The 21,250-nt window shown below is 46.7% G+C and overlaps 1 long non-coding RNA gene across 1 annotated transcript; it reads left to right on the top strand.

The window, feature by feature from the left end:
• Nucleotides 1-264: 264 nt before the first annotated feature.
• On the top strand, nt 265-21,001 carry LOC105452887. The gene is made up of 3 exons (XR_974795.1): nt 265-450; nt 2,785-2,946; nt 18,380-21,001. It is a non-coding gene; the product is annotated as an uncharacterized LOC105452887 (long non-coding RNA).
• The last annotated feature ends 249 nt before the right edge of the window (nt 21,002-21,250 follow it).

Here is a 21,250-nt window from a genome sequence, read left to right as displayed (position 1 = left end):
TGCCGGTACTTGATACGCGCCGACGATAATCGAGACGAAAAGAATATGAAGAGTCGATAACGGCTTTAATATGTCGCGATAAGAGAAATAACGAAGAATACACTTTGAACATTCTTTATGCACTATGTACTGCATTGATAAAAAATTGGACGATAACGTGTGACAGATACGCGATGTGTATCGCATATCACAAATCAACGTGAAAAAAAAAGAACTGATTTCATTGCAAAAAAAAGAGGCGATCGCTCAGGAATTAGTATGTAACTTCATCGTTTCTGTGCCTTCAACCGAAATCGACGATTCGAAATATGGTTGGATTACATCGAACGGATATCCGTGAGAGTTCAGTCGTTTCAATTTTGAGAATGCCCACTCATCAAAATCGAATTCGAGAGGTTCAAGGTTTTAAAGAATTTTGTGGATGTTCGCGCTCGATCGTTCTGCCGCCAGGTAACCGATTGCGTCACCGCGTCTGAAATATGTTCGGCCGATTACGTGGAGTAGCGCGGAATCCTCTCCTCCGTGGAGCGGGAAAGACAAAGGGAGCCGCTCTCGCTCGCTCACGGGCGCGCCGATCTCCGCAGCTCGAGGAACACGTGTTCAAGGCCTTTTCCCTGTAATAGGCCCATAAAGATCGACGAGAGTCCCTGCGAGACGATTCGTTATCCCGCGCGCCGACGAATATATATTCTCTTCTCGACCTCGCCGAGAGGCGACGGGTCGTCTCGTATAAACAAAACAAAACAAAACAAAACAAAACAAAAAATTCGCGACGTACACGCGTCACGGATAAAACTTTTTATCGAAGTGTAAAGCGACGAGGAATATTTCGACGGTGTACACGAGCTCTCGATTCTGAAGTACAGTTTCACGAGAGCCTTCTGAAACTTTTCCCGGCCAACTAATTAAGGCGGGGGAGGAATTCGGTTTATTACAATTTCGCTTCTGTTCGCGAATTTAATGACGTCGCAAGGCTCGCCTATGCGGAGAACGGGGAAAGAGGCGGAACACGTGCTTCAGTATAGTTCTCCATGCGGAAATACGGCGGTCACGTGTTTTTATTAAAACTTGTAGTTCCGCCGCCTCAGCAGAAATAACAACTACTGCTAGGGGGGGGGGGGAAAAATGAAAATACTAAAAGAGTTACATTTTTATCTAAAGTATATTTTTCTTGCGCGTGAAATAGGATAAGATAAAGTATATTTAAAATTTAAATGCTCTTTACCGGAAGTTTTACCGTGCAATCTTCGATCTTCGCTGTTATCGTGTCCTATAAATATCGCAAAATAACCGCGAAATAATTGGCGAACATCACACCCTACGTTGATTTTTATCGAAAGTTCTTTCCTCGTACCGATTAAGTAGCGCAGCGGGATGCTGTTATTGTTCCAGATTGCGCTCGAGTGCGAGAGAGCCCGAGTAAAATGTCGATTGTAGTCGCGTACGCGCTAAAGTCACGCATTGTGTGGAAAGTTCGGGGCGTGAGTTCGGCCAACTTCTCGATATTATATGTAGCAGACGTAACTACTTCGCAAACAATGTTTAAGCGCCAGACGGCTAACGTGAAGGATCTACATGAAGCGTAGATTGTCAACACTTAACAACTGTGTGGTCATAAAAAGAAAACAGCGTCTCTTTTAATTTTGCCCAATGTTGCATTATAAGAAGAGAAAATACGTAGGAGCATCCTTTTTCTCCACTCGGATATAATCTATATATACGAATCTCGATTGAAGGAGGAAAAAGATCGATCGATATCGAATAGCGACTTGATTGTTACGCCGTTTCTATGTTTGGGAGAAGATTTTGAGGACTTGACGCTTTTGCAAACTCGGGATTTCGGTCGCGGGAATCGAATCGTCGCGCGTATGCAAAGCGCGTGTTAAACACGTGGCTCGCTCTCCCCGTCTTGACCTCTTAACGCGAGACACCTGCCTTGGGGGGAGAAAAAAATTTTTTTTCTTTTCCTCCAAACACGACGATTCCCTTGAAATGACTCGCATCGTTCGAGACGTTTCGCGAAAACGCGTGCACGCGCGCGACGGCTGGCACACTCAATAATTATACCGCCGCGCAATTACGCTACGTGTATTATAGCGCGCGCGTATACTGTGCACGCACACGCGAACGGTCCGAGCTACGCTCGCTCGTCGCTGCCTCGTTACCCGTTTTCCCTAACGTCGGGGCGACCGCCTCGTTTAATTAAGGAATGTGTTAACTGATAAGTGCAGATGAGCGGGAGCTACGTACATGAGCGCGTGCGCGTCTATATCGCTTCCACGAGCACGCCGCGCCGAAGCGGTGACGCGGCGCGGCGCCGAAGTGGGACACTGAAAATTACAGACTCGGGGCTAAACGACTTCAAAAATTGATGCACATCGATCATGACGTTATATTATTTTTTACAACCTTAAGATTACGGAGGAACTAAGAAACTAGAACGAATAGCGAAACTTTAGATATTTTTGTCGATATCTTTGTTTACTTGAGAAGACAAGAATCGAGACATTTTCGCGTGAGACATCGCGTTTTTTCCAATTATCGTCACGTGAGACAAATAAGGAGTGCCCACGTTTCTCTAATTGTGCCTTTAAGAATATAAAGATTTATATTTTCTTTTCTTTTATTTCCTTCTCGACATTAATTAAATTTAATTAAGTAATTTATATATAATTTGTTATTTATAACAAATTATAGTAATTAAATAATTTTAAATAAAACTTATAAATTTATTATAAATTTTATTTTTAGTAAGATTATTTAATTTTTTATTATAAACTGTAGGAGGTACGGACTATGGATCAGTAATGAGCAAGCGGCCAGACTTCTTAGAATTCCGTGTGTCAGGCAGCGAGAATAGTGACCTACGCATGCAGAGCGTTCAGAAGCGCGCAAGCGTGAGCATGAGCTCTACGTAATTGGCGATATATTGGTGATGTCGAGCTGGTAAGTATCATTAACTTTGCGTCATCTCGCGATCTCGTATTACGCTATGATACAGCTGACGTCTCACCAATTCTGCCATTCATCCGCGATAATGAATAATCGCGTAACGACTGACGTCATTAAAACAACCGATCGCGTTCGTTGTCGTCTTTTATTTTCAGATCTACCGAACGCGATCTCTCAGAAGTATTTCGGAAAAGTTGCGACACACTCGACGCGCTCTGAGAAATAATAGCCACCGCGCGTTTCTCTTTTCGCGCGGCCACCACTTCTGGAACGACCCGTATAATCGGCCCACCTTTATCGCGCGCGGCGACGGCGACGGTGGGCGTTGATACATCGTCGGCGTTTATTTTACTTTTTCGCGCGCTTAGCGCGCTGCAACAATGTGCAAGCGATGAAATTGCGCCGCACCGCGCCGCGCCGGGTTACGCCGGCACGCGGCAGGCGGATTGCGAGCCCTTCGCGAAGCGCGATTTTTCATGCGCACGTGCGACGGACGCTGGGCCTCGCGCGCGCGTTACGCGCACTGCACGGTCGAAAGGGATACGCACTGCTTGCGCGCGCGCATATACGTATATACATACATGTATGAGTACACGCGCGTGTATATATTCGGTGCCATAATTTCGCATCGTGCCTCTGCCTACATCATACCTGCTACGGAGAGCACTCCTGCAGCTGTCGGGGGCTTTGCATGCTGCCTGCCTCTCAGCCGGCAGAGATCACGTTTCAATGGTCTCGATGCTTTCAATGGTTTTTAACGGCGCGAGCGAGCGAGCGCGCGCACGCATCGTCGGCTTTTCAATCCTTTGCAAATTATCGCGCGGAATTGCGAAAACCAACGGTCCACCGAGCACTCGAGAGAGATTCAGCAGGCTATAATGCGATCCTACGGCTCCGATCCGTTGGATCCGTTGCCTGTGTTGATAGCATGGAGAACTTTCACGATTTCCATGTAAAACGATAAAGCGCTGCGTTATTCTCATGTGTGTGTGCGCGCGCGCGCGGGCGCGCGTGTGTGTGTATACGTCAAGTGTCGCGTGTCGCGTAATATATATTTATAGTGCGTTACACTCCGTCAGAATTCAGTTGATTTAATTTGGTGTCGTCATACATACGAGTTCTCGATATTGAAATAACGCGGTGTCCGGTGAGAAAAATTTTCCCCGAGATCTTTCCGATTATTATACGTGTCAACGCGTACGCGCGAGTTTTAACAACGTTATTATTAATTAATCGTGATTTCTCATCGCGGTGAAATCACGTTTAGAAATTATATGCTGAACAAATCCCTAAACTCAGCTCTCTTTGTTTTCACCTTTCGTATCTCACAGTACAATATCACTAAACGTTTACCTCGCCTCCTGCGAGTTTAAAAACACCGTCCCCGTCTTTATTTCTTCGCGCGGTAGTTCGCAAGACTCCGATTGTCGTGTTGAACGCGCGAGCACCGCGGACTTCGCATCGAGAAGCCACGCTCGTCGCTTCGTAACCGCTTCCTTCCGACTGCGGACTGCGTTCCACGCCGGACGACGAACGCCACACGACGCGCTGCGAACGCGACGCACGCTCGTCGGTCTACCGGCGGCGGGAATAATTCCCCGGCGCGGCGTGGCGCGATAACGCGATGTAGTTTTCGAGACTCGGCTCGGCTCGGTTCGACTCTCTCGGTAAACGACGGCGAATCGGCCCGGCCGGCGGCACCGAGAGAGGAGCGCGGGCAACCGACATTTTCGAGACAAAAGTCGTTCAGCCAGACCGGGTTGGCCTTCGTCGAGTCAGGTAGCAGCTGGAAGGACCCGCAGCGCGGCCATACGCGCGGGCTATATTACACGTGGAGGGACATATATACGTATATATGTATATATATATATATATATAGAGGTGTATACGCATTTATATATATATGTATCTATATATTTTATATATATATATATATATACATATATATATCGGTCCGATATAATTCGGACTTATCCGTCCGGCTGATACTTCCAACGCCGGTATCTCGACTTTCGTTGCGGCAGATCGATACCAGAAACCGGGGTGGGGCATTGTCGTATCCCCCCCTTTCCTCATCCTCCTCCCCCTCCTCCTCTTCCCCGTCCTTTCCGTTGCCGCCGTCTCGCCCGCTGCTGCTGGTTGACGGCCGCGACGAGGGTCCTGACGCTGGGAGACGTAGGATCGTCGATGCTTTAAGGCGAATTTACACGGTACGTTTTTGACAGACGATGGCCTCGATCGAAGGGAAAAAAGCTCGAGAGCCGAAAGCGATATTCTCTCTCTGTCAGTGAAGTTGATTTTTGATGTTACAGGCGAGGAATCTCTGCGACTAAACCCCCGCGACAATGTGGCACAGATTCTACAAATCTTCCTCACTCTTTCTCTCTCCCTTCCCTGTCGGAAAAATTATCTTAGAAATCTTACAACTTCCTATCCTGTTCGCGACGCCGTCTCGATCGCGTCGTATTATATAATTTCAAGTTTGCCCTCTTCGTCTCAGCAAGTTTAGGGGATCATCGACAGAACGGATGCGACGCGTCGTTCGCTGTCGGACAGACTGTCGTTGACGGTACGACGCGCCAAGCGTCTAAGGTCTAAGCTGCGTTCGCCGCGGATGATTCACCCGGCAACGATCGCCGCGTCGCGTCGCGAGAAAGGAACGAGCCGTGTAAATTCGCCTTTACGTGACGGCCGCTCCGCGCGTGTGTGCGTGCGTGGCGTGCGTGGCCGGAGGCCGCCCGTGCGCGCGCCACGTGAACAAAAACAAGCGGCGCTCTCCTCGACGAACGAACGCGATCGAGGCGGAGCGCGGTTATACGTAAGGCTTCTACCAAACGTCGTTTCCGAACACGTCCTAGAAGGCTGGATTCTCTCCACGGTTCTCTCTCGACCTTCGGCTTCCCTCGTCCTTCGTTCTCGTCGCTAAATCAAGACTAGTCCCCGAGAAAAGCGCCGCCAGTTTGCGTTCCATTCCCTGTCCCCCTGGCGGGCAACTGCGGGGCTTTCTAACGCAATTTGCGGCGTTGGCCTGATCAAAAGTGTTTCAATAGTATCTTCTAAATGGAGACGTTATTGAATTAGATCTGACCAAATGTCGCAAAATGACACGAAACCCTCAATATCCAACGCGGAGATAAATTTTCATGTTGTTAGTATCCAATATTATACATACTAAAATACGTCTTCTATTCAAATCCGTCCAAATAAAGTCCATTTGGATAAAAAGAAATTTACTCGAGAATTCCTTATCTTTCAGGAGACACGAAAAATATTTGACGGCATTAAGATACAAAGTGTATAAATGCATAAATGCTGTCTAAGCTTATCTAGCTAGATAAATTGAGGGAAATCAATAAGTAGAATTGAAGTAGAACTGAAGTATAGAGGTGGTTCAAAAATATTTGTTTAACCATGAGCGTAAAATCGTTTCTTGATATTTGTGGAACGGTATTTGAATAAAGTTTAATTGTTGAAATCGATTCCTGACACGCGGCTCCCAATTTAACGCAATTTAATTTATTAGAATCGCGCAAATTATTTCGTTTCTTTTTCTAGGTTTTTATGCGCACGAACAAATCCTGGCGAAAACGGTTCGATTAGAGCCGATAATAGAAGCTACGCTGTACAAAAACATCGCGTTTTCATTCGCATATGCATATGGGAACATCGTAATTAAAATCAATCATAAACTACTCCTTTGGAACATTTACATATGCAGCATGCGCGGTTTATTGGGCGCGTTAAGAGTACCGTAAATCGAACCGCTTATTATCAGAAATATTATACATGCGTCGGATCTCATTAAATTATTCAAACTGCAGTAACGTTACGCGCTCCGCGATCGCTGCTTATAGAAAGCTTAACATTGCATTCAGCATACATTATTTAAGTGTTCCATTAAACCAATGGGAACAGAAAGTTGGAATAAACTCTGTGACTCGGTTGAAAATCAATATTTTGAAGAAAATTCGAAAAATCGGTCTACCGTGATATATTAAATTATTCAGAAAACACTTATTTAAAGATATCGAAGTCATTAATTATACTCCTCCATACGGGCACAGGAATCTTGTATATATTTCTTTTACGCTACCCAATCGGCTGAGAAAACAAACGGGGAATTAGAGATAATTCTCGAAACGTACGGGCTGCTCTCGTTTTGCCCCGGATCCCTCTCGCTCCGAAACAACATAACCTCCGTCTGGCCGAGTCTGAATTTAACGGCGCATTGGCATGAGGTAACGTATTTCTCGCAACGACGTATTACGAGACGGATAATTACGTTCGACGCGATAGATAAAGTGCTTAAGAATCTGGAGAAACGAAAGCGGCGAATTTAATCAAACTTTTCGCCGCTCGCGCGTCCGCCTCAAAACGCAATTAATGTGAGTTAGCACTTTCTCCCTCCTCCTCCGTCACCCCGCTACCCACCTCCCCAACTCACCCCTCCCACCCCGCTATCAAGCGATGTGTCGCGGGTCACGCGAGCACGCGAAAGCCGGCGTCTCCACATTGCAAAAACGCGAAACCGTCACACCGTCCGGTGCACGGCACCGGGTTCTCGCCACGCGATGTGCCTTCAGCGACACGACGAGATATGAAAATAAAAGGGAACGTAAGGGTAGTAAAAGAAATTGCATTTCGATTCCCGATGTCGAACGTTTATTTTTTTTTGTCTATTTTTTCGAAATGGAAGCGAACGCAAGCACGGGGGGATGGGGACGCGTCCACGTGTTACCGTTGCGCAGCGCGCGATAACATAAACGAAACGTCAGAATTAAAGTGGCGCGAAGCACATAAGCTTATTTAGACGGGATTCGCTATCGAGGATTAAGCGAAAAATCGCAATGCCGCAATGATGCGTTGTGAAAAATACCGCAAAACCGTTCCACGGCAGCGGCGTATATATACATGTACGGAGTTTTTTTTTTCTTACTTTTCCAGCTCGTTTTCGTATAGTTTATCGTCGCTTAAATCCAGCGATATTTTACGACCAATTTTTCGCGACGCAATCTCCTTCGCCGATATTAATTACCCGTCACCGCGTACCTCGCGATCACTACCCCTCCCCCTCCCACCGCCCGTAATAATTGTCATCCTAATTTATGCGTTTTCCCTCCGCCTCGTCTCAATTTCGACCGTTCGCAACATATCGACAACGCGACCGCTCTCGCATCACCGCGGGCGACTGGCGGGCGAAAACGAGCGCCGGGGAGCCAGCGGCAACTTTCGTGCCGCGTTTATGCCGTTTATGAGAGAAGTTCGTCGAACGCAGAATACGCGCGCGCCATTCCCCGCGTGTTTTCCTCGCGACGCACGCACGCGAGGTATGCCGCAAACGGCCGTTAAATCATAAACCGTAATGGAGGGCGCATTGCATTACGGCCGAAATGCACTTCGGTGAGCGCGGCTCGCGGCGGCGCGGCGGTACAGAGTTTTTTCGATTCACTTTTGGCCGTTTTCGAGGCCCCCTCCTCGCCCTCCTCCCCTCCCCCCTCCTCGCCCCTCCGAAACGCGGCCTCTGCGCCTAGCTAACGGAATTCTCAGCATAGATCCGATACTTTCCCCATTGCGATTAACCGCGGATTACGATTCCTCGAACTCCGCTCCGGGGAAACTCCTGATTCGCTCGCGCGATTAAAAGATTATACACGCTTTGAAACGCAGGATGGCTCACAATGAAAGATGAATTTTCCTTTTGCAGTTTAAATGCTCATCCCGGAATAAATTTTCTGCGCGAGTTTTCTGGCGCACACATCACTCCTTCCTCTTCCCCCCCCCCCACACACACACACACATCGTTAGCGGACGTCGAGCGCGGAGCGACATATCCATAGAATAAATAAAAAGTTTAAATAGATAAAAACGCGACACTTTTAGCGTGCTCCATTTCCGTTACTCGATGCGCGGCACCGATTTGGGAGCTCACCGATGTAGTCTCGTCGCGAGCTTCTGGGTTGCACCGGGCAAGGGGGTCAAAGACCGCGGCAGACGTTACACAGCCGGCGTTCGGAGACTCGGCGCGGCGACGTGTACCTCCAGGTGCATTGCGAGTATTCTCGTCGCGAAATTATCCGCGACAAGTCACGACGCCATCGTTCCGATTTTACGACACTGCCGATCCTTGATGTCGCCGTTCCCGTTCTCTCTCCCCTCGGTCTCGAGCGGAGAGAGCTTTTCCCGAAAAAACGGAGGAATACGCGGCGAATACTGAGAGGGCAATAAGTCTAAAATGGAAAAACGGACGGAAATTTTGCACAAACTGCCATTAAATTCTTTTCGATGTTGAATAAAGCATTTCGGGTAATAAATAAAACGAATCTGGGAAATATATAGAACATCATTCCTCCCCTCCGCGCGCACGTGTAATATTTGTCGAGGAAATTATTAGTACGCTTCGCATTATAAGTGATAAAATTCGCACGAGCTTTCAACTTCGACACGTGCGAGCTGCACGTATATAAATTCGAGAGATATCTCGCTGTAGTTTTCGACGGGAAGCAAGAGTTTTAAAGCAGACGGTAAACACGGATGTGTGTGCTCCACATGTATACGCACGTATTTTGGGCGGATTATTAACGGTAGAATAAACCTGCATGAAGATAATCAATGTAATAGAATCTAGTCGCCAGAGGTGGATCGTTCTTGAAGTATTTCGCTCGATGTAATACGCGCGATGATATATAGATATGTAATCGTACGCGCGTCGATAAAAAGCGAGGTAAAATCGGGGCGCAATTTTTCTTTTCGAAAGTCGAGGGAAACAAAATCGAGGGATACACTTACTAATGCGCAATTATTTAAATCGGCAGCACTCGCCTCCACACTGCTAAAGTGCAACAGGTAGTGTTGACCTCTAATGTTCCTCAGCGCGAAACGCATTTAGGAGAATGATTAATGTCGACGATTGACACGAGTCAGCACATTATGATTATTTGCGCTCGCATTATTTGCGCTAAACAATAAACTCCGCTTTGTCGCTCGTCGGGCGTCGATTAAAAGTTACACACGACGTCCGAGGGCGCGGTAATAATGCATTCGTACGAACCATCTCGAATCAATTGCCTGTGTGCGTAGAAATTGGTCGTGCCGCGCCGACCGGAAGCCGAGAATGGTATGCTGTCACGTTGGTGTAGCCGTAATTAACACACAGAGTTGCTTACAAAACACAAACGTATAATCTTCGTCGACTTCTTTCGACACGGCCGCGCGCGGTATGCGCGCGGAATTTCGTAATCCCCCCCCCCCCTCGGAGATTTCTTTTTTCAAGCAGATATTAAGCAAATATGCGCACCGCAGGAGCGGGCCGATGTATTAAGAGCGCACGGAGATTAGAGGGGAAAGATAGCACGTACGGTGCCGCGAGCTCGATTTTCCGTTACCGAGAGGTTGCAAACTTTCTGCATTCGCGAAACAGTCCGTGTGCACACCGCGCGCATGCCTTGGTGGGTAACGTCGAGAGACTTTTCTTCACGAGACTATATCTCTCTTCGCGCGGCTCCTTCGTCGTTGAACGACGTCACACACCACTCCAGAAACTTGCCAAGAGACGCGTCGCGCGTGTTATCTCACTCAGTCTCTAATCATTCATAATTACGTTTCCACAAATCAACGTTCGCTCGAGAGAAAATTTGCTTAAATCAGTCATCCGAACTTGATTTCGTCACGGGGCATCTCGATGCGCCGAGAGATCTCGTGCATTTCCTCCGGTTTTTCATCCGTATTTTCGAAGCTTCTACATAAATGTTTCACAATCACCAACACTCCAATTCACCGACTTCTTTGTCACCTTCGAAGATTGTTAAACGTTTTGACGTTTGCGTTCGCACGAAAGATTCATTCCCAATTCGCTCGAGGAATTCACGCGCGCGCGGACAGGCGAGGGACACACTCCGTACGCGTCGACGATGCGAGAGCGCGGCCACTGCCGGTTATTCGACGGTTAACGTACCGGTTGGCAGCCGGCAAAGAGCGGTCTGGCGCAGTCGTATAAAGACTCCTCCGACTGAAACGACGAACCGGCACGATGGCGCGGTGCGGCGCGACGCGACGCGGTTAATCGTGTGCGCCGTGTATCCGTTTACGCTCCGTGCGTGTCGCCTCGTGTCTCTCGCTCTCTTTTTTTCACCACACGACTCATTCTCTTTCTCTCTTTCTCTCTGTCTTTCCCTTTCCGTGTCCCCTTCGTTCTCTCCCGTCCTCCGTCTCCGTCTTGCCTCCGCGCGCTCCTTTCGTCTCCTCGCGCACGACGCCGATGGCACGCTCTCGCGCGAACATGTACGGGGTGTCCCTGGAGTTACAACAGATACCGTGATAGATGAGGGAGAGAGAGAGAGAGAGAGAGAGAGCCGAGATAGCGATCAGAGATAATCGTCGGACAGAAAACGTAAATGATACATAGAAAATCGAGCAATGACGACGTACAAAAACCGGAAAAAGGAAACGACGAAAGAATTCGTGCTCCGGTTCGTTCCGGAGTTCGAGGATTCGCTATTTCACCGTGGCAGCTTGGGCCCGCGCCGCTACCGTTTTATCTCCATGGGAAAATTCACTTCGCACGAAACAAACAAAGCGCGTGTGCGTTCGGTCAAGGTGCAATGAACCCCGGCGCTGTCCTCCGCGCGACCGAATCGAGCCGCGCGAAGGTGCGGATCTCTCGAATTCGATCGAAGGCGACGGTTTAAAAGGCGAAGAGAGAGAAAGAGAGAGAGAGGGAGAGAGAGAGAGAGAGAGATCGGCAATGTGGATCCGAGACACCCCGTATGTGCGCACACGTGTATATGTACCGCGCGCGCACGCACACATACACACACACACGCGCGCGGGCGCGCGCGCCTCCCGCGCCAGAAGGCAGAAAAAACGGAGATATATGCAGGCGCACACGCACGCACGTGCGCGCGTAGAGCAGAGAGAGAGAGACACAGAGTGAGAAAGAGCGGCGGCAGCAGCGCGCGCGATATCTTTCGAGCCAAGCCCAGCGTCCAAGGTGCGTCACGCTCGGAAATATGCGTGCGGTGTGCCTTCCGCCTCACCCTACGAGCTTACCGAAGCAAGCTACGGCGGCACTACGATGCGATATGCACGCGCCGCGCCGTACAGTCAAGTCGCGCACGCCATCGCCGCGGACGGTCGGACTCGAGCGCCACAGATTTCGAAACCAAAAGGGACACACGTCGCACAAAGGGCGCACGGGAGGGAAGAAAAAGGACAGGGTAGGAGGGTCCGGGTTAGCAGAGGAGAGGGGAGGACACGTTAGGGAGCCCGACGGTGGAACCGGCGGCGGACCTGCGGATTATTTCGTGAGCGAGAAGTTCGATCGAGGCCTGCCAAGCCTGCCCGGTCCCCTTTCCCGCCGCCGCCCCTTCCCCTCTGCCATTCCCGCTCTTCCCGCTCGTGTTCGGACTTTACGATGTACTACGGGGTGTAACCGCTAAATCTCTCGGGCCAACGATGCCGTAAAAAGGGGTATTAACTCTACGCGCCGCCGTCATCTTTTTCCTCTTTCTGACTGACCGCGTTATTAGCAGTTGTAACGTGGTGAGGTGACACGTTGAGGTTTTTTCGTATGATTAAAGAAATTAATAGTGGAATAGGAGGAGACTCTCTGCACTTTCGTAAATTATTCGATAAATATAAATATAAAACGTAATCGTAAAACCTTTTTGGTGTCGTTCGAGAAATTTAACTGTCATGGAGCGCGCAAGAAGAGAATACTTGCACTATTGAAGATAATTATTAATATATAGAGCAGTCGAAACTCTCGTCATAAATAAACTTGCCAAATTGAAAAGAAAATAACAGGAGTTTCACAATCTAATTGTTAATTTTTGCGCTGCGACGCTATATTCATCGCTAATTTCTATATACAAAAGATGCGATGCACATTAAGAAGGCGAAAACGGAAAGTGTGCTTCCGCGATTGCCGAGGACGGCCCATCCAGAAGATAAGGAACACGGGAATAAGAAATGCAAACATTCCGAGGCTGTCCGGCCGCGGAACGTGTTCCGCGAACGAGGCACTAACGATAAAACGAGCAGCCTCTTCCGCCGTCGGCCTTTTCCCCGGCGGCGGCGAGGATGTCGATGATCTCGATCTTGCAGATCCAGCGCGGCGCGTGCACCCGACCGCGGCGTTAAGAACCGCGAAGGGAGGAAGAAAGGAGGAATGCGCGTGGGACACAAACAGAAAGTGCGTGCGTTTAGCGAGTAAAAGGCGCCGCGGCGCACTTACACGGATTGAACTTCTCAACGAGACGCGTCGATTTTTTTTTTTATATAACACATTCCGAAATACCTGAGATTAGTTCTAATTGTGGATTGTTTCGTCGATTTTATCACTTGGAAAATCGGTCTATGTTTGTCTACGTAATCTTATCTTTGAGAATTTAAATTGATTAGAAGAGATAATTGGAGAGAAATGAAGATTGAAGAGAATCTCTCTTGTCGTATATACGAACGACTTTAACGTTGATTATATACTTACTGAAAAGAATTTACGTCGATTCCGGACAGAGGAAACTGGCCAAGCTCCCGCTCGAGTGTCTCCAGAACTGCAACCGACGCGCGTTGCAACCGGCGGAGAATACGAATTAGTGCGAGGGGTCGCAAGAGAAGGGGAGACAGCCGAGGCAGAAGATCGATTCGGCTCCGTCGGGGCACGTTTATTTGACGCTTCGTCCCGTGGTCCCCGCCGCCCGCGGATTTATTATCCGAGCTTGACGCGCGACAATCCTCCCCAGAAGGACGCACTCTTTACGTTCGTTCGATTATCGTTTGATTCACTAACGAGTGAAGCGATAATTAAAAGCGAGCGAGAAATGTATAAATTTCAACGTATTTCAAAAAATATATTAAAATCAAACTCCAATTTTTCCACACTGTATAAATCAATAATCGTGTTACATGAATTAGAAATTGTATTGCAGCGTCACGAAGACGCGCACGGAGTCACGAAGTCACGAAGAAGTGCACAAAATATCAAAGAGTTATTACACTTTTTTTTTAACTTGACCTGTTCTGTGGTATAAATCGTGTCTCCGATAGTGTAAAAATATAACATTATTATTTTATATTCTCGCAAAGCCCCGGGAATCGAAATAGAACAGAAATTAGAGCACTATATATCTGTTTCTTCTTTAAAATCCCTTTAAATAAAGTCTCTTTAAATAACGATCTTTTTCTTCTTTTCCGATCTTTTTGATATTTATCTATTTTTACGCGACACATCCATCTGGATGGCGTCACGATATACACAAATGATTTCAGAACCGTATTTTTCGGAACCATTTAATTACAGCATCGGTTCGTCAAAACTCGCGTTTTTATGTGTTGCGTGTCGTCTTACGATTACCGCCGCGTACCGACGCCCTTCTGATAATCACGCGCTAGCTAAATATTCATGAATCTCGTTACAATGTACTTACGACGACGGCCGGCGGAGAGAAATATACCGATTTAACAGCGCCGCATATTTCCACACGTCATGTGTAAAGATAAACTTGTACTGCAAACAAATCTGCCGGCCAGCAGTGGCGATACAGTTTGACTCGAATATTACGTAACCGTTTGGTAAAATTGATCGCCCTTGTTATTTTACTATCCAATGAAATCAAAATGTTATCGTACCGCCATCGATACCTTTGCACAGAGCCAGGGTATACATAATAATTTATAATTACATTTTCGATTTCAGTTAAATGAATCGTTGATGAATCGCGAGAAGTGGGTGTCGAGCGATTGGCGCTGATGTCGCGCTGCGGGATTTTTACAACTCCGCGGAAGCCGCGATATCGCAACAACTTGTCATTGTTCGCCGTCGCCGCGCCTCGCCGGCGACACTTTTTTTAATAATTAAGACACCGCCGCGAGTGTCGTTAGCGCTACACGAAATACCCGGGGACGCGCCGCTCGGGGAAGACAATAGGAGCCGAGCGCGAACAATCGAGTTCGTCCGCTCTCAATCACCGTTCACGCTACAACGAATCTATTCGAAATCCATTCTCCCTCTTTCTCTCTCGCGCCCACGTATAAATGCCTTAAAAGGTCGACATCCGAGGCGGATCGCGCGCACTCATGACAGGTGCGCGGGTCGAGGGCGGAGGGGCGGGAGGGGAGAGGCAACGGATTAATTAATGGGCAGGACAACCGTAATTAAGCTTAATTAGCTCGGTCGTTAGTCACTGTGTTTATACAGTATGCTTGTGGGTATCGGCCGCCGCGGCCGCGCCGCATCGGTAGTCATCATTATCGACGAGCGTATACGCGGCCGCCGCCGCCGGTGACAAAAATCCGCCCGATACCACCGCGCGCGGCCGCGCGAGTTTCGTGTGTTCCGGAATTTTATTAAACTTCACGCGAGAACACTACACGTGTATCTCGCGAGATCGTGTTCGTTGTGGAATCTCCCGCAGTATCTTTCCCCCGCGCAATATATCCCGAAAATGTCATCCAACAAAGAATTTCGCTCTACGCTATACGCTTGTTCATTCGCGCGCGGACAATTTTTGCGGAAATTTCGAAATACTGACGCACCGATGTTTTACAATATAAAGCGTGATGCATGCACGCTGTACAATAATTAACATGCAATTTATGTAAATAAATTAAAATACGTGAAAACATGTGAAGATTCATTTACGAGAGAGGCTCCCATTGGAGGACCATTTTTATTTTTGTTAAAAAAAAAATGATTCTATCTTTATTTGTTAAAAACGTATCGTTAAAAAAATCCGTAAATAATACCCCCCATGGATATGTATAAATTTTTACGAACGCGATTCTTTTTTCTTTTTACTTCAATTCGCTTCTGCATAATCGCCTTAAAACTCGCACAGTTAAGTTTACATATTCGAAATATAAATTTTCTGTGTGGCGTTATTCGCGTACGTAAGCGCGATAACAAGGGCATTACCGTAAATGAGAACCTGCGGCTAACACCTTTTAAAGCATATCTCAACAATCTCACATTGAGATACTAATGCCGATATGATACTGCGAAGATTGCACGGAGGTGCGGTAGAATTATAGACTGTAGAGCGCAACATCTAATAATGTACGCTAAACTCGAAAGCTCGTTTCCGGCAATACGTGCGTTCCACCGCATGATCAAGACTAGCCACGTGCATAGAAGGAAGCGCCATAAATATTTATTACGAATAAAAGTTATTAATTGTTTCGCCGCTTAATTCCCATCCGCCACGTGATATATTCGTTTTAATTTACGAACTCAAGTCAATGAGTTTTTGCCGATCAATAGCTTTGAAAATTAAATAAGTGGAATCTTAAAGTAACAAAATTATCGATATTACAGGTTAGGAAATTCTTCAAATTGGCAATACAAAATTGAAAATTCTTTCCCAGGATTAAAGTAGATATAAAATAAAAGTGCGAAACAGTCGACTTAGGCTTAAGAACGGAAAAAAATTAAATTAATGATAAATATAATCTATATATGTATAATTTTTTAACTTCTTTTCATTCTTAAGCTTAAGTTCCGAGCTTTTATTTTATGTCTACTTCAATTCTGGGAAAGATTTCAATGTACCGCCAATTTGAAGAATTTCCTAATGTCCTGTAATATCGATAATTTTGTCACTTTAAGATTCTCAATTCTGAAAAAGAATTTTCAATTCTGTACAGCCATGTAATAGAGAATTTTCTAATCTGTGATTCCGTATCTGTAATACGGGATAATTCCGTTACTTTAGGATCTCATAAGTTTATTTTAATCTAAATCAACATTAGGGTAAACGAGAAAAAATACAAATAGGACTTTGTACCGTCAATTAAAGAGATATTATCGTCAGCCATGGTTTACGGCGTGAGCCTCACGCTACTGAAATTTTACTTTAATTACTTGTAAATAACGTATTAAGCGAATGATCAACCGGTTTGGAATTCGAGGACGGTCTCACTCATCGTCGATCGGCGTAAACCACTTCGGTCTTCTTTCGAAAATAAATTGCAGCGATCTTGCGCGAAAGCAAACGTCTCCCTCTCTCTTTGCTCTTACATAATTATCGTCGTGTTTAAATAATTGAATCACAAATCGAAGCTGGGAACTCCGAGCAGCGAGCGTTAATGCTTTATTTAGCGAAAATGGAAGTTTATCTTCGTTTCAAAATATCGACGCGCTGCTATCGACTGGTCCCCTCCCCCCCCCTCTCTTTCTCTCTCTCTCGCATAGTACAGTTAATTATGCTTGCTATCCTTTTCGCATCAACTGCAAAATGAGATTTTAATGAAACAATTTCGATTTTATCGAAATGTTAACGAAACTGGAAGTGTATCTTCTGTTCGCAAAACCGTATAATTGCAAGCAACGATTTGCCTAATTAATTTTAACGTACCGGAGTATAATGGATTACACGTGCTCGTCTTATTCCGCAGGCATAAACATTTTGCGACGTAAATCGAGCTTTTCAGCCATACATTTTCTCACCTCTTTCGTCGCAAGTGTATATTATCGAGAAGTCCCCCTCTTTTTTTTCCTCTCGGGCGCGCACGCGGCGTTCTCGCGCGCCGTAGCTTCGCCTCGTCGTCGTCGTCATCGTCGTCGTAGTTCGTAAATAAAATGGACGCGGAGACCGGCGTGCTGATCGTGCGGTACCTTGAATAAGTTAGAAGGGCTCGTTCGCGCGCGCTCGATCGATACCCCCGCGGGCTCGAAAGCCCGAAACGTCGACGACGCGCGTCGCGTCGCGTCACGTCGCATTGGCCGCTCTCGTTCGCTCGCTCGCTCGCTCGCTCGTTCGCACGTTCGTTCGTTCCTTCGTTCATCTGGCGTGAACGTCTCTTCGAATGGACGGACCGGATGGATCCGGTCTTAAAAGCACGAAACGCTCTCGGGAAGCCACTCAGCGTGATTTCTCTGGGCAAACCAGTTTCGCGCAGGCTGGCGAGCGATGCGTCGCCGTCTTCTCTCTCGGATTCCGCCGGTGCGGTGCCCGGAGTTCTCGGGCCCGGGGAGGAAAAAAGAAGCGTTTTGGCAGCCGAACGAGCGGAGCGGTCAGCCTCGTCCCAAATATCAGGCGAATGCGGCGCGGCGCGGCGGGTCGATAACGCGAGACGCTCCGCTCCCGTTCGTTGTTGCCAATGCAATCGTTCGTCCGTCCATCCGTCTGTCCGTCCGTTCGGTCGCGCGGTATTTAATGCAGGAAACATATACGGGTCGTTCCCGGTCGGAAAATATTTCGACGCTCGCGGCCAGCGGAAATGACGAAGTTGCATAAACGCTAAGTACGTGTAACGATCCAAATTAATATATACATACAAGGTAAACGGCGGAAAATTTGTGCGCAATACTAGTCTCGCGATATTAGTTCTCGGTGACACTCGATTGCAACGATATCGAAAATAATATTGAACCGTAACGTTCAATGTGGTGACTTCAGAATCTGTGACTTTGAATATGTTTTTTCTTTTTTAGACGAAAAATTTTAAAAGTTGTGAAACGTTTCCTTTTTCAAATTATCCATCACAAGTTGAAACGTTGAAAGGTGGATACACGGTTACCGTATTGTAACACAGCAATTGGGTAATAATAATAAATCTACGAAAAGATGAGAGCCATAAATACGATGAGCCTTAAACACCGTGCCCCTTACGCCATAAGCACGTGATTACGATATCCTTGGTACGGCATGGCGCTATTATGACACACTTACGTTATAATAATACGGTTACGACCAGTTTTTACAGTGATAAGTAAAGGAAAATTCGCCTTTGTTGGTTGTATAAATTACTGCGATTAAATGCAATTTAATTATAATGCACACCGTATCGAAATACAAGCAAATTTGTAACGACGATCGATTTCTCCCCCTTTATACACGTTGGTTCAGCGAGTTTATCCGTATTGCATCTGGGATCAAAATCCGCGGAGAAAAATTAATGAATGGTATATTCACGCGCGGAATTAAATTCAATTTTCATCAATATCCACGCGGATGAATTACGTGAAACGCAAATATAATTTTATTATCGGTAACACTTTTCATCGTGTTCTTCACCGAAGAAACGTTACACGACGAAAATAATGATTGAATCTCGAAGTCAAGTTTTTTCTCGATATTCTTAAATCACAAAAATGTATATCTTCGAATTTTTTATCGGACTTGTGTACACGAGCACACAGAGAAGTTCTACGATATTTCTCTACGTTTTCTTACTCACTTTACTCTCGCCTCGCACCGAAGGATATCGCCGAAAATCGATCGCGGAGTCCCTCGGGGCAGTGAGAAGGCCGCTAACGAGAGCCAGGGAACTCGGCGGCAAGAAAATGAGCGAGCGTAACAGCAAGAAAACAGGTTGGGAATATCGCACGGTCTGACAGGAGGGCTTTACGTGCGCCGCTGCTGATTACGGGCGCGATCGAGGCCCCGGCGTATCTGGCAGCGCGCGGCGCATCTCGTAATCGCGATGCACCGCCAGTTTTTGCGGCGCGTCTAACGCGCGAGCGGAACGGTGGCACGATTTCACGCGCATGCAAGAACGTGCGTACCGTACGTGGGCTGTTACTCCGTACGTACAGGGTGTTCCGACGTATACAGGCCTGAGCAACCTCGGGCCGATGGAAAATGATATAATCTCTCTCTCTCTCTCTCTCTAGAATAAAAAATTAAAATGTCAATAAAGCATCGACCGGGGATCGATGTGGATAGCTTAACACACGCGATTACGGGGGAATGTAAATGAACGGCTATATCTACGGCTCTTTAGGAACGAAACTCGAGCGAAGCGGAGCAAATGGAGAAAAAAAATTTTTATTTCAAGTTCATTTCCCTGTAAGTGCATTTTACTTCAATTCGCGGCTCGTTCATCAAAGTGTTACAACATGAGGAAACGTGAAACCGACGGGAGGCGAATTTTTGGCGAAGATGTGGCTCGACTTTGGATTCATCGAAGGCTCGTAAAGTTCGTCGGGGGTTACCTACGTTGTTGCGGAACAATCTGGATACACGCTGCCGGATTCTCCGGCAACGGCCTCTCGAGCTCTTCCACGCGGAAGCAAAGCATCCACAACGCTTCGCAAGACTTTGCGCCGCTCTAGAGTATATTACGCCCGAAACACACGACCGCATAAATGGCATAAAAGTTTCGCGCCGCTGCTCGCCGACTTACTGCAGCTCGTACCCTGCCAACGCTCATCCGCGGACGCAACTTTCAATTCTGATAACAGGGGAATGGCGCGCTTACACATCCGACACGATGCTATCGTCCTCATTGTACATTGCGCGATATCGAACGTTGTTTGCGGAGGGGCTACTTTTGGAGCGACCGAAGTAGATAAATTGAAGTTCATTATACTCAATTTTCTCTCGTTCTCGTCCGCGCAACGCGTATTTGCGAGGAAAGGATACAAATTCGCTCAATATTCTTATACATTAAACCCGTATAATGATGCTAATTGAATTAATGGGTCTATTTTTAAAAAATCCACCTTCATAAACACGGTTGACAAAAAATCCCAAGTTTTTTACGTTCAAAATTACAAAAGAATATAAAGATTTCCTCTTCGACTATAAATTATTTCATTGCACAGTGCAATGACTGTTTCATGGAGTAATTAACTTAATTATATCAGCGGTTTTTTTTATACAACTAGCGTGTGGCGTAAGAAACATTAAATTAGAATATCATGCTGTTTTTCACCGAAAATGTATTGAATATTTCTAAAAAAAAAAAAAAAAAGAATCGCATAAAAACGTGGGTATTTCCTGAAAATATTTACTTGATAACGAATGCGAATGTTGATTAAAACATATGAATGCGATACATAAATTGGATGTACTGTTACTACCCATCTGTCTGCAAAGGTGTAATCTATTGGGTATTTACTCGTTTCGAGAGCAATTCTACCGGGCGCGGAACTCGATATTTTATTGCTACGAATGATCCTTATAGGACGGACGCACTACTCACAAGGACTCGTCGTGTCGAGAGAGATGTTCGCGAAGCGTAACGAGAAGTCGTCGGAGCGAGTCGCCCTGTCTTCTTGTAAAAGAAAAAGAAAGAAAGGAAAGGATGGAGATCCGCCACTTCCGTCCAATCGTATCGCTACGAGCGCTCTTGCGTTCGCGGCGCGGTGAAACCTTCTTGTTACTCAATCAGCATGCAAAGAGCGTTTAACGAATGAAGCGCGCGACGATTTTCGCGTCACGCCGGACTGACACTTAACGATTATGGAGACACTGATCTGTGTTGCGAAATTCGACGTTGCGAGAATGAAATTTCGCGCGATGAGCGCGTGAGCAAATTTCATCCTCGTTTAAAGTCGACTCCCGATCTTCTCCCCCCC

This window comes from Wasmannia auropunctata, unplaced genomic scaffold, assembly GCF_000956235.1.
Source record: "Wasmannia auropunctata unplaced genomic scaffold, wasmannia.A_1.0 LD336026.1, whole genome shotgun sequence".
NCBI classification, from domain to species: domain Eukaryota; kingdom Metazoa; phylum Arthropoda; class Insecta; order Hymenoptera; family Formicidae; genus Wasmannia; species Wasmannia auropunctata.
Note: the sequence above shows the minus strand (reverse complement) of the source record. Positions and strands in the feature narration are given on the sequence as shown.